General features: G+C 41.6%; 1 pseudogene; it reads right to left on the bottom strand.

Annotated features, from left to right (window-relative positions):
- Window positions 1–20307: 20307 nt before the first annotated feature.
- LOC109678785 (etoposide-induced protein 2.4 homolog pseudogene) lies at window positions 20308–21367 on the bottom strand (annotated as a pseudogene).
- Between the last annotated feature and the right edge of the window lie 1205 nt (window positions 21368–22572).

The following is a 22572-nucleotide window of genomic DNA, read 5'->3' as shown; positions in this document are numbered from 1 at the left end:
AGGTCTTGTTAGGGATTACATACTAGTGGTGGGGGTGGGGGACTTGAATGGAGAGAACAAAGGAGAGTTTATATGGTCAAGGTACTTTATAGATTTACATGAAATTAAAACATTGAAATCTGTTGAAATTGTTTTAAGTATCAGGCAAGGGGATTATGGAGAATGATGGAGGGGATGAATCTAACCAAGGTACATTGTGAGCATGTATAGAAATATCATAGTGAAAAACCCTGTACATCTAGGCACTGGTGGCTCACAGCTGCCTGTAATCCTAGCTATTCAGGACACAGAGATCAGGAGGATTACAGTTTCAAGCCAGCCCTGGCAAATAATTTTCAAGACCCTTCCTTGATAAAACCCATCACAAAATGGCTACTGGGGTGGTTCAATGTGTAGGCCCTATGTTAAAACCCCAGTACCACAAAAACTAAACACATAAATAAATCAGAAAAAATAAAATTTCCTCATTACTAGGGACATGGTTGATACTCTAGAAATGGTAGCTGTAATTATTGCTGTTGTTATTACTTTTACTAGTAGCAGTACTATGGTTGACACAAAACAAAGTTGTGGTATAGCAGGAAGTTGTTCTGGTCCACTATGAGAGGACAAATGTTCAGCCTGGTTTAGGCTCTTCCCTTTTCCCTGTGTTTTCTGATCGACAGGCTGATTGTCTGTTGCATTAACACTCTGTAAGCACTCTGGAAACATTAATGGAGATTATATATTTAGGAAAATTTAAATCCAATAAGGGACTCTTTACAAACTTTTTGTATTAAAATGTTGAAGAATCCCTTAGAAAATTTAAAATATAATTACCAAATTACCAAACCAAGCACAGTGGTCTGAACCTCTAGTCCTATCTACTCCAGAGGCAGAGGTAGGAGAATGGTTTGAGCACAGGAGTTTAAGAGCAGCTTGGGTAATTCAGTGAGACTGTGTGAAAAAGTAAATAAATCAAGTAAAAATAGCAGTTCGCATTTACATCAGGATATCTACCCTAAATAATTGTGATCCAGGACTTTAAGACATATTTGTGTGCCCATGTTAGGGGCAGCATCATTCACAAGAGCCAGAAGCTAAAAGCAAACTCAAGTGTGTGTATGTAGATAAATACATTAACAAAATGTGGTATATTTATACAGTGAAATAGTACTCATCCCTGAAAAGAAAAGAAATTCTCACACATGCTATAACATGGATGAACTTTTGTTCAGTGACATAAACCAGACACAAAAAAGCATACACTGAGATTCTACTGATATCTAACTATCCATAGATAAGTGAAGTAAGACGAAGTGGCTGGGCAAAGAGAATGAGAAGTTAGTGTTTAATGGGGTCAAGTTTTTGAGTTTTGCAAGAAGAAAAATTTCTGATAGTGTTGATGGTTGCAGACAATGTGAATGTGCTTAAAGCCACCACATTGTGCCACAGAAAAAATGTAAAAAATGTAAAAATGTAAAAAAAAGATCAAAATTGTAAACTTTATTGTTTATATAATTATGTAATTTTAAAAGAATTTAATTAAAAAGTGTTGAGGGAACACATTCTGATTTATTTTATTTACTTTTTTTTCTTTTCTTTTTTTTTGCAGCAGTGGGGTTTGAATTCATGGCCTCACACTTGAGGTACCTCTTGAGCTACTCCACCAGCCATTTATTTTTAAAGGGTTTTTTGAGATAGTGTCTCAAAAACTATTTGCCTGGGGCTGGCTTCTAACTATGATCTTCTGATCTCTGCCCCCTGAGTAGCTAACATTATTGGCATAGCCTCCTGTGCTGTGCTAGGCTCTCCTTTACTTTTATTTCTGCCCCTCTCCTTCCTGGTGTTTTAAAAATCACCTGCCCCTCCTTTCTCAAACTTCATGGATACAAATGCCCCTTTTAAGAAAATAGAGCCATTCTCTCTCTCTCTCTCTCTCTCTCTCTCTCTCTCTCTCTCTCTCTCTCTCTCTCTCACACTCTCTCTTTGTTCTTGGTAAGATCACCTCCAAGTCCAGCTCAGAAAGGATAGTGGCATACCCTGGAAGGATCCACAGTCTGTGAAAGGTTTAAATCTTCTTCAGCTCAGTCCCCTCTGCACCTCTAGATCCTGGGAGAGGATTCTTCATTGGAGGATGCTTAGAAGTCACAAAGAGCAGAATGGTTTTCTAATTGTCCTGCAATTATTCTCACAAATAAAGGTACAGTGATCATCCATAATGACCCCTCAGGGGTCAGACATGAAAAGACAAAGAAAATCAGAAAGCTTTCAACACCCATCCTCCCAGGTCCACACAGCAGGGAACAAAAAAGGGACAGAGACTAGAGAATTACTCTCTAGGAAGATGAAAATTACTCCACCATTGTGGCTCTCAAACTTTAGTGTAAGTCAAATCACCCAAAGGGCTTGTTAAAACACTTGACTTTGGATCCCATCCAAGAGATTCAGATTTACTAGGTCTAGTGTGGGAACTTAGAATTTGCATTTCTAACAAGCCTCACTAACACTGCCCATGGTGGTGATGCACAGATGACACAGGCAGGAATTTCAGATGCTCAGGGTTCTTGAGCCTGCTCTGAGAATGAAAGCACAGGCAGACTCCAACTGCAGAGGTTGGAAAGATTTTTTTATAGAGAATTTAGTTGGAGAAAAGAGAAGAGAAAGACTGTATATTGGAGAATGCAGGGGGACCTGGAAACCGGTGATCCCGTGGGCCAGGGTGGTGAGTGGGTTTTATAGCCTAGTTTGCATTGCCTGAGGGTGGAGATGCCTTTCAGATGCAAACAGGCATTTCCTAGGGAGGAGAAGTGTCTCCTTGACCTCTTATTACCTTTTGGGACCTCCCGCAGTCCATCCTTCATTCCTTCATTCCCCCCTCTCAATGGTAGCCCTAACTGCTGTTAGGGATTGGGATGACGAAATCTGTTCAGTAACTGCTTCCTGCTGACAGGGGATGATGAAGGGGCCCGCAGCATCAGGGCTGACCACGAGAGGGGTTGTCAAGGGGACCTCGGTAGTAGGTCATTTTCATCTCCACCAGAGGCATTTGTAGTTTGATGGATTCTAGGCGAGGAGAAACAAACTTGACAAGTAAGTTTAAAATGCAAGGCCCAAACACAAGCAAGAGGACAAGGGCAACTATAGGCCCCAGGAAGGGTAGGAACCAAGTCCTGGAGGGAAGCCAGGATTTTATTTGTTCCCATACCTGAGTAGAAACCTGAGTTTCAAGAGATTGCTCCTGGAGCCATTTAGCCTGTTGGACAATGTAATCTGCACGTTCCTCTACAATACTAGAAGTGTTTATATATGTGCAACAGGAGGTATTGGCAATGGCACATACCCCTCCTTGTTTAGCCAAAAGAAAATCTAGGGCCAGGCGGTGGTCCATTACCATACAGGCAAGGGACCACAAAGACCTTTGCATGTCCTTAATGGCAAGGCCTACCTGGTCTGAGGTGTCCTCTACCACTTTGGTTAGGTTTTTTGCAGTTACATGATTGGCAATTACCCCATAGCTGATTCCACCAAGGGCTGCAACTAATGCTGCTATCCCTAAAACCATTAAAGTAACCTCCCTCTTATCCCTATGGGAAGCTGTTCCTCTTGTAGTTAGCATTTCTTTTTTCTTCCAAATGGCTGCATGAGCATGCAAGATTAAGAAGGCATACTTAGAATCTGTATAGATGTTTACTCTCTGTTCTTTTGACAGTCTTAGGGCTTCTGTTAGGGCCACTAATTCTGCCAGTTGAGCACTTGTATTAGGAGGAAGAGGACCTGATTTGAGGATGCCAAATTCTGTCACAACTGCAAACCCTGCATGTCTGGCACCATTCTTGACAAAGGAACTGCCATCAGTGTATAATTCTAGATCTGGGTTTTTTAAGGGCTTATCAGTTAAGTCAGGTCGGGCAGCATAATTTTCCATAAGTACTTCCTCACATGAGTGCTCAGGATTTCCCTCTGCCTCTGGTAAAAGGGATGCAGGATTTAGGCTCTGACATGTCCTTAAAGTTATTTCTGTTCCTCCCAGAAGCTGGGCCTGATATTTAAGTAGACGGCTGTCAGATAGCCAAAGTTCTCCTTTTGAGTTTAAAATTCTCCCTAGGTCGTGTGGGGTATAAACCGTCAGGGGGTGGTTTAGGATAAGTTTCTGAGCTTTAAGCACTAGAAGGCTTACTGTAGCATTGCTCTGAGGCATCCTGGCCATCCCTTGGCTACCTGATCTAACTCTTTGCTTACATAACCTACTGGCTGGGGAGTGATGCCCCAGAGCTGAGTCACCACGCCCACTGCCAGTCCTCCATTTTTATAGACATATAATTGAAACTTGTCTTGTATTGGGAGACCCAGGGCAGGAGCTGTCATAAGAGCCTTTTTTAACCTGTGGAATGGATTTTCTGACTAGTCATCACACTCAATAAAGGGTTGGGTATCCTTCTGTGCTTCCTTAAGGATTTGATATAAGGGCCTGGCTAGATCTGCATATCCCAGGATCCAAATTCTACAGTATCCAGTGACACCCAAAAAGGCCCTCAATTATTTTAGAGTTTTAGGTAGAGGAAATGTCAGGATTGGACGGATTCTGTCTTCTCCTAGAGACCTTATTTCTTTCTCCAGGACAAGACCTAAATATGTAACCCTAGACTGACACAATTGGGCTTTTTCTTTAGAGATCTTATAACCTCTATCTGCTAAGAAGGTTAGTAAGGACTCAGTGGCTCGTGAAATGACAGGCTCATTTGGGCCACAGAGCAGGAAGTCATCTACATATTGTAGCAGAGTAGCTTGTGGGTAGTGCCATTCTGCCAAGTCTTGGGTTAGAGCTAACCCAAAGAGATGGGGCCTGTCTCTGAATCCCTGGGGGAGGACAGACCAAGTGACCTGTCCAGACCTTCTTGTGGGTCCTCAAATCCAAAGATAGGTTGACTTTTAGGGTGTAAGGGAATGCAAAAGAAGGCATCTTTTAAATCCAGGACAGAGTAGTAAGTAGTACCCAGAGGTATTTGGGCTAAAAGCGTATAGGGATTTGGAACTACAGGATGGAGAGGCACTACTGCTTCGTTGATCAGGCGGAGATCCTGGACTAGCCCCCATTTGTTAGGTCCCTTCCTAACACCAAGAATAGGAGTATTATATGTGCTGGAGCATTCTATTAGCAGTCCCTGTCTCTTTAAGTCTTTGATTATGGGAATTAGCCCCTCCTTAACTTCTGGCTTTAAAGGATATTGTTTTTGATGGGGAAACCAGGAGGGGTCCTTGAGATGAATTAGGACTGGAGCAGCTGTTCGTGCCCGTCCCACAGTGTGTCCATCCGTCCACACATGGGGTCTACTTGTTCCTCTATTAGGGGCAAGCAAAAGTACTCTCCTGGTGGTAAAAGAAGCTGTACCCCCAATTTGGATAGAAGGTCTCACCCTAGCAGAGGAGTAGGGGGTTCTGGGACAATTAAAAAGGAGTGACAGAAACGGAAATCTCCCTAGGAGCAGACTAAATGCTGAGTGAAATAATGTTCTAGAAGCTGGCCTGATATGCCTCGAACAGTAATTTTCTTGGAGGACCTGGGTCCAGGAGAGAAAGGAATAGCTGAGATGCTGGCTCCAGTATTGATAAGGAGGCTGACCATGTGTTTAATTTGGGGCTTTTCTGCTTTTACAGTGGCTACAGAAGCCTGTATGGGAGGCCCTGGGACCTGTCATTGGGTGGGAGGCTCTGACCTCGGTTCCCCTGAGAACCAGAGACAGTGTGCCTTCCAATGTTTTCCCCCAACAAATGGGGCAGGGTCCCGGAGGTAGCTTTCTCCAGGGGCACTCCCTCCTAAAATGGCTGGCCTGTCCACATTGAAAGCATGTCCTCGGGTTTGGACTTTGCCCCAGGGGAGCCTCTCAGAGAGCTGCGATCAGAGCCTCCTGCCGCTTATCCTTTCTCTTTTCCCTTTCCAGGTCCTTCCTTTCTTTTTCTAAGTCTCTGTTATAGTATACAGATGTGGCTACATGGACCAATTGGTCCAGATCTCTGCTCCCTTCAGCCACCAATTTCTGAAGTTTTTACAGACATCTGGTGCGGACTGTGTTAGAAATTTGTCTTTTAGGACTATTTCCTCTTCCTGTGACTCTGGTATAATGTTGGTATGCTTTTGTAAAGCATCCTTAAGTCTCTGTAGGAAAGCTACTGGAGTTTCTAAGGGTCCTTGCTGTACAGCTGTGACTTGGGAGTAATTAAGAGGTTTTACCTTGGCTCTCTCCTTAGTCCCTCAAGAATGCAGTGGATGAAATGATTACAACTCCATTCATCCTTGTCATTTTCAGGGTACCACTTAGGGTCATACCTAGGCACTGCCTGATCTCCTGTTGGAATTGGGAATTGAGGCTCCCTTCTAGGTATCCAATGTCTTTGTCTTTCTTCTCCCTCCCCCTCCTCCTCCTGTGAGGACCCAGTAGGAGACAGGCCTGTAGGGCCACTTTTATCTAAATGATAATTGTCTCCAGCTGTGACTGCCTGATCTAGAACCTGCTGTTTCTCCAGAGAAGTGAGGGTCTGAGATAGCAATAGCGTTACATCTTTCCAGCTCAGTTTAAATTTTTGGCTGACTTCTCTAAATGCCTGGATGTACTGATCTGGATTTTCTGTGTAATTTCCTAAATCCTTTTTTATTTCTTTAAGTTCACTCACTCTAAAAGGAACATGAGCTCTGTCCCCTCCGGGAATTAACTGGAGGGGGTAGAGTCCTGTGGGACAGTGTCTAGTGTGTGAGGTGGCTGGGTAAGGGGGAAGAGGGGGAACTGATGGAGCATTAGAAGGGTTTTTTTGCTCAAGGGAGTTTGGGGGCTTTTTGCAAATGGTCACCATGATCTGGGTATCTGGCCTGCATTTGTTTAGCCATTCTGAGTGGTCTCTTAGGAAAAAAAAACTATTGAACATATGGAACTTCGGTCCACTTTCCCTCCTTTTTATAGAACATATCTAATTGAAGAATGGTATTATAATTAATGCTCCCTCCTTCTGGCCATCTTTCCTCATCTCCCAGAGGATACTGTGGCCAAGGCTGGGTGCAGTAAAACTTGAGTTAATAAGCAGGCAAGGGGGGATGCTTCCTGGATCCTCGAGGCTTGATTTCCCATCTAAAAAGGGAAACAAGGGAAAATTGGTCAGCTTAACAAGTTTCTCCTTTTATCTACGCGTCCCCAGATAAGGAGAAACTCTAGTGGGAGAGGGCGTCCTGCTCTCCCTTGCTCCTTCCACTGCCACTCGTGGGTAGAGTCGTGGAGGATTTACAGATAGATATCTCAGTTGCACCCACCCCCCTGAGATGATCTTTGACCAATCTCTCATCTATTTTGACTTGCCTGTTTGCCCTGCGACCCAAGTAGGCCTAGTTCTCCTCTACCAGCTGAACGCTTGTAATTTAAAAAAATAACTCTATCAAAGTAACCAAGAGGGCTTGCATGGCCAGAAGGAGGACCCCTTTAGAGGCATAGATGGGGACTCTTGATGAAGTAGACTTTTGTTCCCCTATATATCCTATGAAGCATATATGCTTTCTATGAAAGGAGAGAGAGCATCTGGAGGCTTTTGCTCTGATAAGGGGCAAAAAAAAAAAAATGGAGACCTGAGTTTTTTGCCTTTTAACTGTATTTTTTTCTCCTTTCCCTGAGGGCAGGCTGCAGAACCTGTTTAACCAGTTAATCTGATGCTGGACAAAGACAGTCAAGCCTAAACTGGAGACTAGCACTTTCTGATGCCTGTAGGGATTTTCCCAAACTCCCTGAAGAAGCTCACTGCTATTTACAGCAAAGGCGGGGAGGGGGACACTCATCCTGAACTGCCTGGGGAAGGGGAAAGAGAGGCTGAGGGTTGGGGAAAAAGAGAGTTTCCAGGCTCAACACATGAGGGATTATTGATCATCCCTGCTGTCCAGGTCGATCCTGCCCAAAGGCAGTACTGGAGCACTGGAAGCAAGAGGTGACCTCCACTCTTGGGCCACAGAAACCATGAAGAAAGCATGAGAGATCTGGTTGTCTGTTTGCCACGGACATGGCTGGGGAGGTCCAAGACTGGAGCCTCAGGGCGGGTCAAAAAGTTGCATCTCCAGCCTTTGGGTGACACCGGGGAGTGCCCTGGCCAGAACACCTTGTGGCTTGAAGACAAACTTTCCTTTCCACCGGCTGTTTTCGGACCTCCCCTTAAGCTGGTCAGATCTTGACAGAGAGTGTTAGCGTTTAAGGAGGGGAAAAAAGAAAAAGCCTTGGTGCACTGAAGTCGAGTTCCACCCACGTAGCATTGGCAGTGCAGTACAAACCCCTGCCCGGCCTCTGAGTTTCCTCAGATTGCCTGCCGTACAGCTGTAGTGGGCTCGGACCTTTTCCTCAGTTTCCCAAGGAAGAAACCCTCCTTAACAAGACAGAGAGAGAGAGAGAGAAAAGGTCGACCTGGGAGTTCCACCACAGCGAGGCCATGGTGGGGGGGGGTCTCTCCTGGAAAACAGACTCCACCGGAGTGCCAGACACTCAAGGTCACATTCCTAGGCAGTCTTTCTCAGTTTGGCACAACCTATACCGACCTCAGGTGAAAGCTGATCCCTTTGTGTGTCACCAAATATGATGCACAGATGACACGGGCAGGAATTTCAGATGCTCAGGGTTCTTGAGCCTGCTCTGAAATGAAAGCACAGGCAGACTCCAACTGCAGAGGTCGGAAAGATTTTATTTATAGAGAATTTAGTTGGAGAAAAGAGAAGAGAAAGACTGCATATTGGAGAATGAAGGGGGACCCGGAAACTGGTGATCCATGGGCCAGGGTGGGGAGTGGGTTTTATAGCCTAGTTTGCATTGCCTGAGGGTGGAGATGCCTTTCATATTCAAACAGGCATTTCTTATGGAGAAGTGTCTCGTTGACCACTTATCGCCTTTTGGGACCTCCCACAGTCCATCCTCCATTCCTTCAGTGGGACCAAACTTTAAGTGCCACTGCTATTGAAGTTGCTAGAACATGGAGTAGAATTTGCCACATCTGATTCAAATCCTGTGGAAAATCACGGAAGTAAAACCTTGAAACTGCTGGAACTTTTATTTTTCATCTGTGTAATGGGAATATAATTCAGTTCTCACATTCCAGAAATGCATATGGAAAGGGAAAAAATAAACTAGGTAGCACAAAATTTTCACTCATTGGCTGTATTAGTTATATTATGTATGTGTATATATATGTATGTGTTTGTGAATATATACCTATATATGTATATGTGTGTGTATATATACATACATACATGTATAATGTATTGGTTATATGTATGTATGTATACACACATAAATGTATATATATATGTATATATAATAAAATGGTTATATTATAATAGTTATATTAGGATTTAAAAAGAGATTCTCAACTTTCACGTGATTTCTTCCCTAGAAAGTTGTATTTGGGACTAGGAGTGTAAGTCCATAGGAAAGCGCTTGACTCACATGTGTAAAAGCACTGGGCTCTATCCTCAGCACTGGAAAAGAAAAAAGATGTATTATGTCATTTGCCAGAAAATAGATGGAACTGGAGATCATCATGCTGAGTCAATCTCAAAGGTCAAATATCATATGTTCTCACACTGTTGTGGAACCTAGACCTGAAATGAAGATGACAGTGATGATTTTTGGACATGAATATGTATGGGAGCCTATCTGGGAGGAATCAGTATGAGAGGGAAAGGAAGGGATACTGAGGGGGAAGTGGATGAACATATGCTACATATGTACTTATGAAGACAGCATAATGAAACCCAGCAAACACTGAAAGAGGGAGGAAGAGGGAGAGGGACAATGGGAATATAATAGAACAGATGAATTTTTCAAGGTACACTGTAAGCTTGTATGGAATTATCCCAATGAAATCTCTTCATATTATTAATGTGTGATAAATAAAAAATAAAAAGTAATTTAAAAAAGATGTGTGTTAGAGTGGGTTGGGAAAATGAAAGGAGAAAAAGGAGGGAAGGAGGTAGTGAACAACCATAGAACAAAAACCCTTGAGTTGTAAGAGAGGGCCATTTCCAACATTCTACTAGGTCCCTTGATCATAACAAGGAGTTGACTGGGAAAACTGGCCTCCTTTCCTCAAATCTCCATGTCTGTCTTATAAAGCTGGGTCTACAACCAATCATGTGAGTTTATAGCCAGGCAGGTATCATCCTCCCCTTCCTGGTATGAAAATAAAAGAAAAAACTATAATAAAAGAAACTCTAGCCAGGGGCAGGAGACTTACACCTGTAATTCTAGCTATTCAGGAGACAGAAATCAAGAGGAGTGAGGTTCGAAGCCAGCCAGGGCAAATAGTTCATGAGACCCTATCTCCAAAATACACACCACAAAAAGGGCTGGTGGATTGGATTAAGGTGAAGGCCCTGATATCAAGCCCTGGTACAAAAAAAGAAAAGAAAGGAAAGAAAAAGGAAAGTAAGAAAGAAACTCTAAGCTGGGTGACTGGGGATCAAGTTTGTAATCCTAGCTACTTAGGAGGCTGAGATCAGGAGGATGGTGGTTTGGCTAGAATGGGCAAATAGTTTGTGAGATCCCACTTCCAAAATAACAAGAATAAAATGGACTAGAGGTAGAACTCAAGCAGTAGAGCCTGCTTTGCAAGTGCAAAGTCCTGACTTTAAACCCCAATTCCACCAAAAAAAAAGAAGAAAGAAAAAAACAACTCTGAAAGACCTTTTCATTTTGAACTATTTTTCTCTTTTTGTGGTGCAGGTATTAAACCCAGTACCTCATGCATGCTAAGCTAGTGCTTCACCACTGAGTTACATCTTGATCACTTTAGCCCCATTCCTGAAAGAGCTTATTGTAGCATTCTTCAAAATAGCTAAGGTTGGGTTCAGCCAAAGTGTCCATCAACAGATGAATGGATGAGGAAAATCTAGTATGTATACACAATGGAGTATTACTCAGACATAAAGAAGAATTAAATCCTGTCATTTGCAGCAAGATGGATGGAACTGGAGAAAATAGGTTAAGTGAAATAAGCCAGACACAAGAGAGAAGTACCAGACATTCTCTAATAATGTGGAAGCTCAAACACACACAAAACACAACCTGAAAGCATGGTGATTACTAGAGATTGAGAAATACAAGAGGAGAGAGTAGAAAAGGGAGGCTGAAGTCGATCAGACAATGCTCATACATGTAATGAAGTATCACACTGAACTCCATTGATGTGTGCGTTTAAAAACTATTAAAACAAAACAAAACAAAGAAATAATGGAGTTAGAGGACCACTAGAGAATCAGGACTTATGCACCACAATTGCTGCCACATAGGAATGGGATCTTTCATTGCCTTCACTGTTTGCAGACATCCTAGAAACATCTTGGCCAGAAAAACAAAATGCATGTGAACAGATTGTTGGATTATTTTTTAGTCAGTAATTAAATGAAGTAAATACATTCTTTTCTTTATCTTCTATCTGCCACATGGCACAACACCTGTTCTCCACTCTAACAGAATTTGTTCCACAAAGGGATTTTTACTGTTTTGTAATTAAGCACCATTTGCATAATATAAGCTTAAATCACCCTCATATTCTTTGATACACTATTTCAGAGCTATCTGAACATGTGTCTCCCAAGTTAAAATTCATGTCACTCCAAATAATTTTTTTTCACTTGTGTACTTTGTGAAGTTGCATTGATTGACACTGGCAAATGAGGGAAAGTTTTGGAGCAGCCTCTAGCCATTAGAAAATTTTAGAAAGTACTGATTATTTTGAGTGGGGAATCAGTCTGCAATTTTAGGCTAAAAGGTAGAAGTCAATAGTTACATGGAATTGTGAATTTAGTGACAGATTTGGAAATATGCTGAGAAGTTAATGAAAAGTTAGATGTTTCATGTAGAAGATGATACCTCAGTCATGACTATGCATGAAAGTCACTTAATCACAAATTATTGGCCCCAATGGAGTGGACCCTTCCCTCCTCTCCCCTCCCCTTCACTTCCCTTTCTTTTCCTCTGCTGTGCTTTCCTATCCCCTCCTCTCTTCTCTTCTATTCTCCTCACTTCTCCTCTCCCTTCTCCCTTCCCCTCCCCTCTCCTATCTTCCCTTCCCTTCTCTTCCCTTTCCCTTCATTTTACTTTTTTCCTCCCTTTATATTTCTTTTTCTATCTCTTCTTTCTTCTTTCCTCTCTTCTTCTTTCTTTCCCCTCTTCCCTCCTTCCTTTCTTCCCTCCTTTCTTCTTTCTTTCTTTCCTTCCTTCCTTCTTTCTTTCCTTCCTTCCTCCTTTGTTTCTTTCTTGTTCTGGTGTCCAGGATGGCCTCAAATTTCTGGGCTTAAGAGTGTATTATGCTTCCTAAGAACCTGAGACCACAGGTGTACCACCATATTCACTTTACTGTAAAGTTTGTGATTCACTTTATAAGACATGAGAAATTGTATTTCAAACATTTCATATGTGTAATCTAAAGAAGTTGATTTAAACTAGGCATGGTGACTCATGCCTGTAATCCCAGCACTTGGTAGGCTAACACACAAGGATAATGAGCTCCAGACCAGCTTAGCTAACATACTGAGAAACTGTATCAACAAATAGGAAAAGTTGATCTCATAGAAGTTCAAAGTAAAATGATTATCAAATGCGGGTGAAAGAAAGGGGAGGGAATGATGGGGAACTTTGGTCAATGGGCACTAAGTTATAGGTACATGAGAAAAGTAAGTTCTGCTGTTCTATTGTGCAATAAGGTGAGTATAGTTAATAATGGATTTTATATTTCAAAATGGCTACAGAGAAGGTTATTGGATGTTTTCACTTAAAGAAATTATACTTATTTGAAGAGATGATGGCAAGTTTACACTGATTTGAACAATTCACAATGTATACCCAAATTAAAAATTACTTGGTACCCTATAAATACATCCTATTTTGTAGTATATATGAAAAAGAGCTCCCCAGGTGATGCTAATAATTTTGGCAGGACCAACTTACCAGGTACTAGTCTTTTGGGTCAAAAATTATAACATGGGTATCCTTATCCCTGATACCAACAGTGTGACATCAGAGTATTAAACCTAGGAGGGATTCTCTGGGACTGCCCAGGTTGTACACCCTGGCTGCTGGTCTGAGGATATTTTGATAACTATTGGCTCACTATTAACACACACTGACTACAAGTGAATGGGATTCACTGTGACACTTTTATACATGCATATATGAAGCACTGATCATATCTACCCACCCTTCTATCTTTGGTCCCCTCCATTTGCACTTCCTTCCTCCTATTTCCCTTTGCAGTCCCTAATATTCCTTCTACCCTCAGATCATGGATCTTTCTTTCTCTGGTCCTTCCTTCCCTTTTTCCTCCCTGGGCATGTTATTACCCGGCTCTTTTGACTTCCACACATGAGGGAGGAATTTCTCATTGTTTCTAATTTATTGTAATTACAATGGAGCTCTTAAGGTGTGTCAAGGTAGAGTCTCAGTCCTAAACTTTCCATTATTCTAGCCTGCCTAACTCCTTTTTGGCAAAAGCAGTTTGAGCATCTCTTACAAGTATAATTCACTTTGTTTTAAAAACTCACTTATGAACTTCATTGTTTTCATCTTTTATTATGAAATGTGTTTTAGTATTTCTCTTTTATTGTTTTGGGTTTTTTTGGTTGGTCTGGGGTTTGAAGTCAGGGCTTCATGGTTGCAAAGCAGGTGCTTCACTGCTTCAGCCACACCTCCAGTCCATTTTGCTCTGGTTATTTTGGAGATGAGGTTTCTGAAACTATTTGTCTGGGCTTGCCTTGAACTGACATCTACCCAATCTCAGCCTTCCAACTAGTTAGGATTTCAAGTGTAAGCCACTGTACCTGGTGTGTTTTAATAATTCTTATAATGTAGTGTATTCACACTAAAAAATATTCTTGGGATATGATTTATTGTCTGGGAGTATTTACTCAAGCTCAGTGGTAGGATAGGAAAAACATGTCTCAAGGGTCAGATTCCCTGAAGTTAAGTGTCCTTGTGAATGATAGCTGACTGCAAGTTATTTTAAATTAGAAAACTATTCAAATCACAATTTAGAAAGGACTAGAATACAGCGAGTAAAAGGTGGGCTTGTAGTGTGACCTGGAATGGGGAGTGGGTGGAGAGCATTTTAGCAGGAGGTAATTATATATGCAAAATCCTTGAAGCAACTTAAACACTGGAGCTTAGCAGAAATTGTAAGGCTGGAAATGAGTAACTAAAAAAGAAAAAAATAGTGGAGGTGATGTACAGGTTTCCTTGCCAGGTGGTAGGTGACATACTGGTTTCCTTGCCAGGTGACTTGGGTCCTGAAAAGCAAGAAAAGATCTTAATTTTAAGGCTGGAAGGAAGTAATTTTGAGCAGAGGAGTTTCATGATTAAATTTGTACTTAGCTTAGACAGCTACATGGTGGGAATGGATTGAAGAAAAGACAATTTGATTGTAAATGTGTATTATCAACAATTGCTTATAAATGAGTATTATTAACATTTAAGGTTAACTATTTTTATACTTATTACATTAATAATTTAATTACATTATTAATCATTTATTAAAATTGTTTATAAATGTGTATTACTAAAAATCCTTTCAGTTCACTGAATACAGACAAGGGAAATGTTGTTAGTGGGGTTTAGCCACTAGTGGGGAGGGAACAAAGAAAGTGCCTGAGGGAGCTGGGTGATGGTGGCCTATGCCTGTAATCCTAGATACTCAGGAAACAGAGATCAGGAGCAACCCAGTTAGAAGTCAGCCCAGGCAACTAGATTGCAAGACCCTATCTCGAAAAACTTCTCACAAAAAAGGATTGGTGGAGTGGCTCCTAGCAAGCAGAGGCCCTGAATTCACACCCAGTATCACCAATAAATAAATAAATAAGTAAAATGAGAGTGAGTTAGACAGTTGATGGTTGCAAAGTAGCACAAAGTGATGTTGTGGGGGTACATGGAGGGTAGAATTGATGCTTCTGTGATTCATTTCAACTCCCAGAATTTTGAACATTTATGATGTGGCTAAACATGTGCTAGTGTGGGTATAATTTTTAATGAAAGAAAAACTTGGGGCTGAACATGTAGCAATAGAATAATTTTCATTTCCCCAGGGGAAAAAAGAGGTATTCTCCTGTACTTTCAGGAAGGACAATTCAGTGGAAGAGACAGAATCTAATTAAACAAAGAACTGAACATATAATTACAAATTGTGGTAAAGGCTATATTAGAAAAATTAAGTGAGCTCTCGGTGATTAAAATCAAAGGAGACTGACTTTATGTTGGATATGTAGCTCATCACAACAAAGGTAGTTATGAAGAAATGTCTTTTAAATAGACTGAGAAATGACAAGAAGAATTACCTATTAGTGATAAGGGAGGGGATGGGGAGGACAAAGGTTTGAGGTTTTTCCTAATGAAGAGATGACCATTAGGTTGATTGGATAGGAGTGCTGTGGAAAAAGGTGGGTCTTGCATTATTCTGAGTTTCAATGGGTTTCCATTTACATTGAAGGGAAGAAGGGCATGTCAAGGATTAATTGTGGGTTTCACACTGGGGATCTAATCAAAGGGAACCTATTTAGAGATGAGGGACATTAATAAGGGAAGATTGGCAATTCAACCTCACCCATAATGATTACTTAAGACTGAGAAAGGTACAGGGACAGAGGAGAGATGAAGTGGTTGGAAATAATCAATGTACATTGTGTGCATGCATGGAATGTATGGGAATATTTCAGTGAGTCCTATTAGCATTCAGAATATGTGTAAAATAATGGTTTCTATGTATGGTGAATGGGGAGAGAGTATGCCAAGTTTTTCCTTTACTTTTGCAGTATTGGGGATCTAACTCAGGGCCTCACATATGCTAGGCAAGCACTTCACTACTGAACAAATGACTCAGACCAATTTATTTAATTGCGTACTTTTTTTGTGGTGCTGGAGATCGAACTCAGAATTTTTTTTAACTCAAGGTCTTGGGTGTACAAATCAAGCTCTCTATTACTGAGTTACATCCCCTGCCCAATTTACAGAATTGCATACATTTTTTGCAGTGCTGGTAAGGCAGACTGGTTAATAGGGAAAGGAGTCATGGAACTTTCTGGTGCCATGAGCCTTTTCTCAGTGCATTTCATGTTAAACTGCTTCCTCCTCTCAACCTAATGCTACCTTTGGAGAAACTTACAACTGCAAAGGATTTACAATGAAAAAGGACTCTACAACTTCTAAAATTTTACAATTGAAAAAATTTATAACTGCAAAGGTTGCAGAGTCCTCTTTCATTGTAAATCCTCTGCAGTTGTAAGTTTCTCCAGAGACAGGAAGCCTTGGGAGTATTCTATACTTGATTGGGTAAAAGGCCTCTTCTTAAAACATGAATATTGATCTCACTTTATGCATGTCACTAAAATACCTGAGAGTTAGTATAAGTGGATGTGCAGAGTCCCATGTTGTATGATAAGATCTTGTCAATCAAAACTATCAAACACTCTACTCCATCCTGAAAAGACTGCATAGATTTGTCCTGCCATTTGTCCTTTCAATTATAAAGGCCCTTTAAAAGAGACATGAAGAGTCTATGCAATTTGTCTGGAGCCTATTTCTTTCTTTTGTGTTGCCTCCCTTCCCTTCAATAAACTTTACTATCACTTTCACTACATTTTTACATCCTGCCTGAATTCTTCAGGAATTGACAGGATGCAAGTACCTGAAATCTTCTGACCAAAGTCTCCTTAGACCACTATCAAGTAACACCTTTCAAATAATCAAAGGGAACCTATTCTGAGGTGAGGGACCTTACTAAGGGAAGACTGGGAATTCAACTTCATCCATATGCTCCCTTGTTAGGGTCTCAAATATCTGCCTGTTTTTGAGGATACTTTCATGGGATATATAGATACTTTTCCTACACAAGTGGAAAAGTCCTTGGAGGTGAAGTCCTCAGAGGTGATTATCACCCTCATTGAACATATAATATTGCATTTTAGATTCCCTGTATGTCTACAATCAGATTGTAACTCAACCTTTCTCTCACTGGTAACTCAGAGAGTCTGCCAGGTTCTTGTCTTTCTTTCTTTCTTTTTTTTTTTTTGCTACTGGGGTTTGAACTCAGGACTTCATGCTTGTTAGGCAGGTGATCATACTACTTAAGCACTCCACCAGTCCTTTTTGTGTTCGGTATTTTTGAGATAGGGCCTCACTAACTATTTTTCTGGTGGTGACTTCAAACTGTAATCCTCATTATCTCTGCCTCCTGAGCAGCCAGGATTATAGGCATGAACCACTAATACCTGCTTTTTAAATTAAATTCTTCCTACACGGTGCCTACCACCACCCCAATCCTCACAAAAGATAGAAAATCCTAACTATACCCTACAAAGACATATAACCAAACTTATGCAAGAACTCAGAAATTCTGGCCTATTATGCTTCTTATAGCACTTACTTATTTTTTGTAGTACTGGGGCTTGATCTCAGGGCCTTCATCTTGAGCCACTCTAGCAGCCCTTTTTGTGATGGGTATTTTTGAGATAGGTTCTTGAGAAGAATTTCCCCAGGCTGGCTTTGAACCACAATCCTCCTGATCTCTGCCTCCTGAGTAGCTAGGATTAGAGGCGTGAGCCACTAGCACCTGGCAGCAATAGTACTTCTTTGAGCCTGAGTCACCAAAGACAAAAACTTTTGAACTGTTATATTGTAGACCATTCCTACCATTTAACCATACAATTCAAACAAATCTCTTATCAGACCTCAAGCCCACTGTTTGACCCAGTATGTAAAATCACTATGAACAACCATCGCAGATATCTATGATCACCGACATGTCAACAACTCTAAACAAGACCTAACAGAAAAGTCATCAGAAAATCTATCCATTGGGTCCAGAGAATGGATATATCTCAAAATTCTTCCTTATGATAAAGAACCCTTAAATTCTATCTGGACAGGTCCCCATCAAGTACTTCTAACTCCTACAGCAGTTAAATATTCAAGTATTTCTTCCTGGATTCATGTCTTCAGGATCAAGACAACACTCCCATCTGGAAACACACTGAATTCCAGTTATCATTGTGAGACCACAGGAGACTGCCATCTGCTATTTTAACATGCTCCAGGTGATACCATTTCTGTACCATAACTTTTTATGGATCTCATATTTCACAGTATCACCTCATTTCCCTATTATGCTCCAGGAGCTTAATCACTTGTCCCTTACTGATTTCTCTGAGTCTTAAGATCTTTTTCTGAAGGGTGAATTTTCTGACTTTTCCCAACACAAAATTCTTCTCTTTCAGCCAGAGGTTCCTTCCTTTTTTCTGTAACTACATACCTAAGCCCTGGGAAACTCCGTTCACCCCACTGCCTCAACATAAATGGAATCACATCTTTGAACTCCTTCTCCTCTTCCGTGAATTCCTCCTAAGGATCATCCAACTACCATTTGTGTCCCTCAGACTCATCTTCGCACTGTATTATAAAATGCTCCCTTTGAATGTAATCTCTCTCTGTCAAACAGAAAACACAAACTGACTTTACCTCACACCCATATTTTGGAGCCATGAAGGGCCACACAGAGATTATTGCAACATACAAACTCATTGTATGCTATCAACAGTTGACTGTGTATAAACTCCTCCCCTCAGGGTTCAGGAAAGATGCACCCTCTTAATCCTTATGAGGGGAAAATCTGTAGAGAACTCTCCTTTGTCTACCACTGGGGACCCTCTGGTAATCAGCTTCCTATCGAAGTTATGGAATATCATAGCCAATCTAAACAACCTTTTCTGCTTACTTATGGAAAACTCCCCCCTAGCACTTTATTTAACTCTGTAGGATCTATAGGTCAAACTCCAATCTTCTTGAAGGTTGAAAGCCCCCCTGGGACTCAGGCAGGAACACTACCCAATAATTTTTGTAATGTGACTATAACTATTAAAGATAAACACTAGAAATTTTTTACCCATACCCTTGGGTCTTTCAGCCAGGTCAGGTTCTCTTCCATTCCTGAGATATTTCTCCACTTACAGACTTACTTCTCAGTTCTGCCTAGGTCACCCTGCAGGATGCAAGTCAAGCCATTATATCACCCAATGGCAAGGTCTCATGTACACAAATGTTCACTGCAGGGAACTCTTTCCTTTGTCCTAAAACCCTTTGGATTGATCAAAAGATGGCCATGCTTTTCTGGGAGAATAAAACTAATTCCACTATTCATCCACAAATTTCATGCTTATCTCCCTTGGCTGCTGCTGAGTACTATATCATGGGAAGCTCTACAGGATATTGGTCTTTCTTTGGTATGGAGTCAATTGCTTCCATTATATATTCCTGCATACAACAAAAGTGACACTCTTTTTTTTGGACGGGGGGAAAGTAGCTCACGTTTAATTGTGACATTTTAAAATCGTGCAAGTTTTTGACATCTGCCCTCCACATTAATATCTTAAAATGACAGAATAACATCACCAATCACAGGTTTAATGGGTTTAATAAGTTTACCCTTTCGGTTCCTATTGGCAGCACCCAATATTCCTTTGAAATACCAGTCATACCTGGCAGTGGCCAACAGTAAATTTCCATCTTCCAGAGTTGAAAAGGTCAGGTTCTATAAGCATTCTGTATTGCAGTGGCACTTGTCCAGAATTGGTACCTCCCCATTGTTGGGGAACTTTAAATGTACTAGTGAAAAAAATCTTTTTCCCCTTCAAGGGGAAGAAAGAAAATTACTCCTCAAAACCAGCTGATCTGGCTGTAAGTTCTTTCCTTCTGTTCCATCTCTTCAGGCTCTTTTTTTTTCTTATTTTTTTTATGCAGTTGCACACAAGAGAACAAAACCTAACCTGAATTACAAGAAACATGACAGTGATGGCTATAAAGGGAGTTCTAGAGAGCAACTGAGGTAACTCTTCTACCTCCCACATCCAATGTATGTGCCTCACAAGAAAACAACAAAAATAACAAATCCACAAAATGCAACACCTAGAAATACAAAATCCATTCATCCAAGGATACTGGAAGGCAGGAAAAAGATAGGAGGGTAAATGGCACAGGGAGAAAAACAAAGTATTCAAATCAACCCAGGCACAGGGGCTGGCAAATGCTAGAAAATAGCTGCAGAAAAAGCTGTGGTCCTTTTCAGACTCATGTTGGTAGTAAAAATCCACGTACTGGTGTTAAGAAGATTCTGCCGTACATGCACCAGAGACAAAAATCCCAATTCCTCAGAGAAGGGAAAATGCAGAGGGCCCTTGGCAGAGTGGATTCTGCCTTCCCTGGCATGTTAGAACAGAGAAAAGAGCTGCCATAGTCTCCATCCAACCCCACCCATCCCCTCTGGATAGCAGGCAACTCAGTGGCCTGAAGCAGCCTTCAGTTTGGCAGGAGATTGATGTGGTAAGGGGAACTTCTCTGCAGAGGTGGAGCTGCTAAGCACAGACTGCAGGTAAACTGTCTTGTGGAAGAGTCTGTTGCTTAAGAAGACCACCAAGCAGAAGAGGCACAACTGCAAAACGTATGCTTTTCCAGGGGTCTTTGCTTCACTGGCACTGATAATGAATAAAGGAAAGAGAATAGAGAAGAGGCAACCATTGGTAATGTATGAGGACTGACTGCTGTGAGGAATGCCAAGGGCAAACCAAACCCAAAGTAGCAAAGCCAGTTCCTGTCTATGTTTGACAATCACTGGTGCATTTCAATTCCTTTATTGAGCCAACGATATTCAAAGCAGTACAGGAAGTAGAGAAGGGACATATGCAGAAGACTAACCAGATGACCAACAAGATGGATGGGAAAGAAACTCACAAACATCTCCTGGATAAGGAAAGGATCCTGTAGCAAAAGACTGAAGAGCATGTCAGCAATTATTTTGCTGACACTGAGGAATGGATGAGGCTTCCTCCCTGACACCTCAAATGCCAGGTCGGCTATATCTTGAAACCAAATGGCATTCACAACTTTGTTAAGCACATACAAGAGGAGCACCCAAAGAGCACTGAAAATTGAGTGAGGAAGAATTCCAGCCACGACCAAACATCTCCATGCAGTGATGAATCACCAATAATTCGGGCTGTTACTGACTGAAGCACAGGGATAAACACTGGATAAAACAAGAGGAGACTGAGCCAGAATTCTCTGCCATTCCAAGCACAGCGCTGGAAGATTCTATGAACAATACGTGGCTCACTCTCCTGCTTCTGCTCTATACTCTGGACACTCCTCTGTGCCAGGACACTGCTCGCCCTTCTTCAATGCTATTCCTCTCTCTTTTGCTGGATTCTAGCATGTAGCTTTGAGATGGTACAAATACCCCAGATGGAGTCTTTGATTCCCCTGCCAAGGTCCTGGAGAAAGGTTTTGACACTGGCAGCCATCTATTCACCACCCAGACTATCAACTGCACAGAGGAGAGAGAAATGTTCCAAAATCTCTCATCATGAAGGACCCCCCAGCCGTGCTGCCGCAGCTCTGGCACCAGCGCTCGGCTCGCCCACCCCAGGCCCAGCCGCTGGGTTCCTGTGCGCCCTGCAATCACTCTGCCAGGACCTCCCAGGGCCCGGGCCACTGTGCCCGCACTGGGCATGCCTGGGCCGTATGGGGGATGATTACTTTTTGTGTGGACAGCAAGCCCATGTCTCTCTGCCTTCAAACTGCACAGGAACATGTATCCTATGTACTAATTCCCTGCCATTTCCATAGTTCTAGAAGAAAGTCAGATGACCCTCCCTATGCATGGACATTTACAACCCTTTAAAAACAAAGGGCCATTCAACCTTTACCACTGCTGATTAGCCTAGGAATTACATCAGGTGTAGAATCCAGAATTGGAGGAATTATCTCTTCTTCCCTGGTTTACAAAAACCTGTCCATTGAAATATCCAATGTTTTAGAAATCATATTCCAGGCTTGTGGAGTGGCTCAAGCAGTAGAGCACCTGCCTAGCAAGCATGAGTCCCTGAGTTCAAGCCCCAGAACTGCAAAAAAAAAAAAAAAAGAAAGAAAAGAAACCGTATTCCAGACTCTCACTAATTTACAAAAAAATCAAAACAACAAAACCAACCAAAAACCAAAAACCAAAAACCTGACTCTTTAGTGGCAATAGAATTACAAAACAGAACAGCTTCAGGTATGATTACTGCTTGGGGAAGACTGCGGCTGATTTTGGGTTAATAGGTCAGGGCAAGTTCATACCAACTTTCATAAATTAATCTACCAAGTCTCTCAACTGAGAGAATGAGCCAACCAAGGATAGGTCTAGGAAAATAAGTTGTCATAGCATTGTGGTTTCTCTCCTTCTTGGGACCGCTGGTGCCTATTTTGTTCTGTTTTGGTATTGGACCTTGCTTTATTAATCTTCTAACCAGATTTGTTTCTTTTCACCTCCAGGCCATAAAGTTATAGATGATGCTACACTGTGGGTCCATTCCCTACTGCCTGATGCTCCAGTACCTTATTGTCCCCTGGATGAGGATTCCATACAATTTTATTCAGATTTTCAACTGGACCCTGATGTGAATTGTGGACACATAACCCTCTGTGAGAACAAAAAAATACATAGGCAGGGACGATTTTACCCAGCTCAAAGCAGTTACATGAAGACACCTCTGTCACCCTTAAA

Source organism: Castor canadensis, chromosome 14 (assembly GCF_047511655.1).
Source record: "Castor canadensis chromosome 14, mCasCan1.hap1v2, whole genome shotgun sequence".
Classification (NCBI taxonomy): domain Eukaryota; kingdom Metazoa; phylum Chordata; class Mammalia; order Rodentia; family Castoridae; genus Castor; species Castor canadensis.
This window is presented reverse-complemented; position numbering and strand designations above follow the sequence as displayed.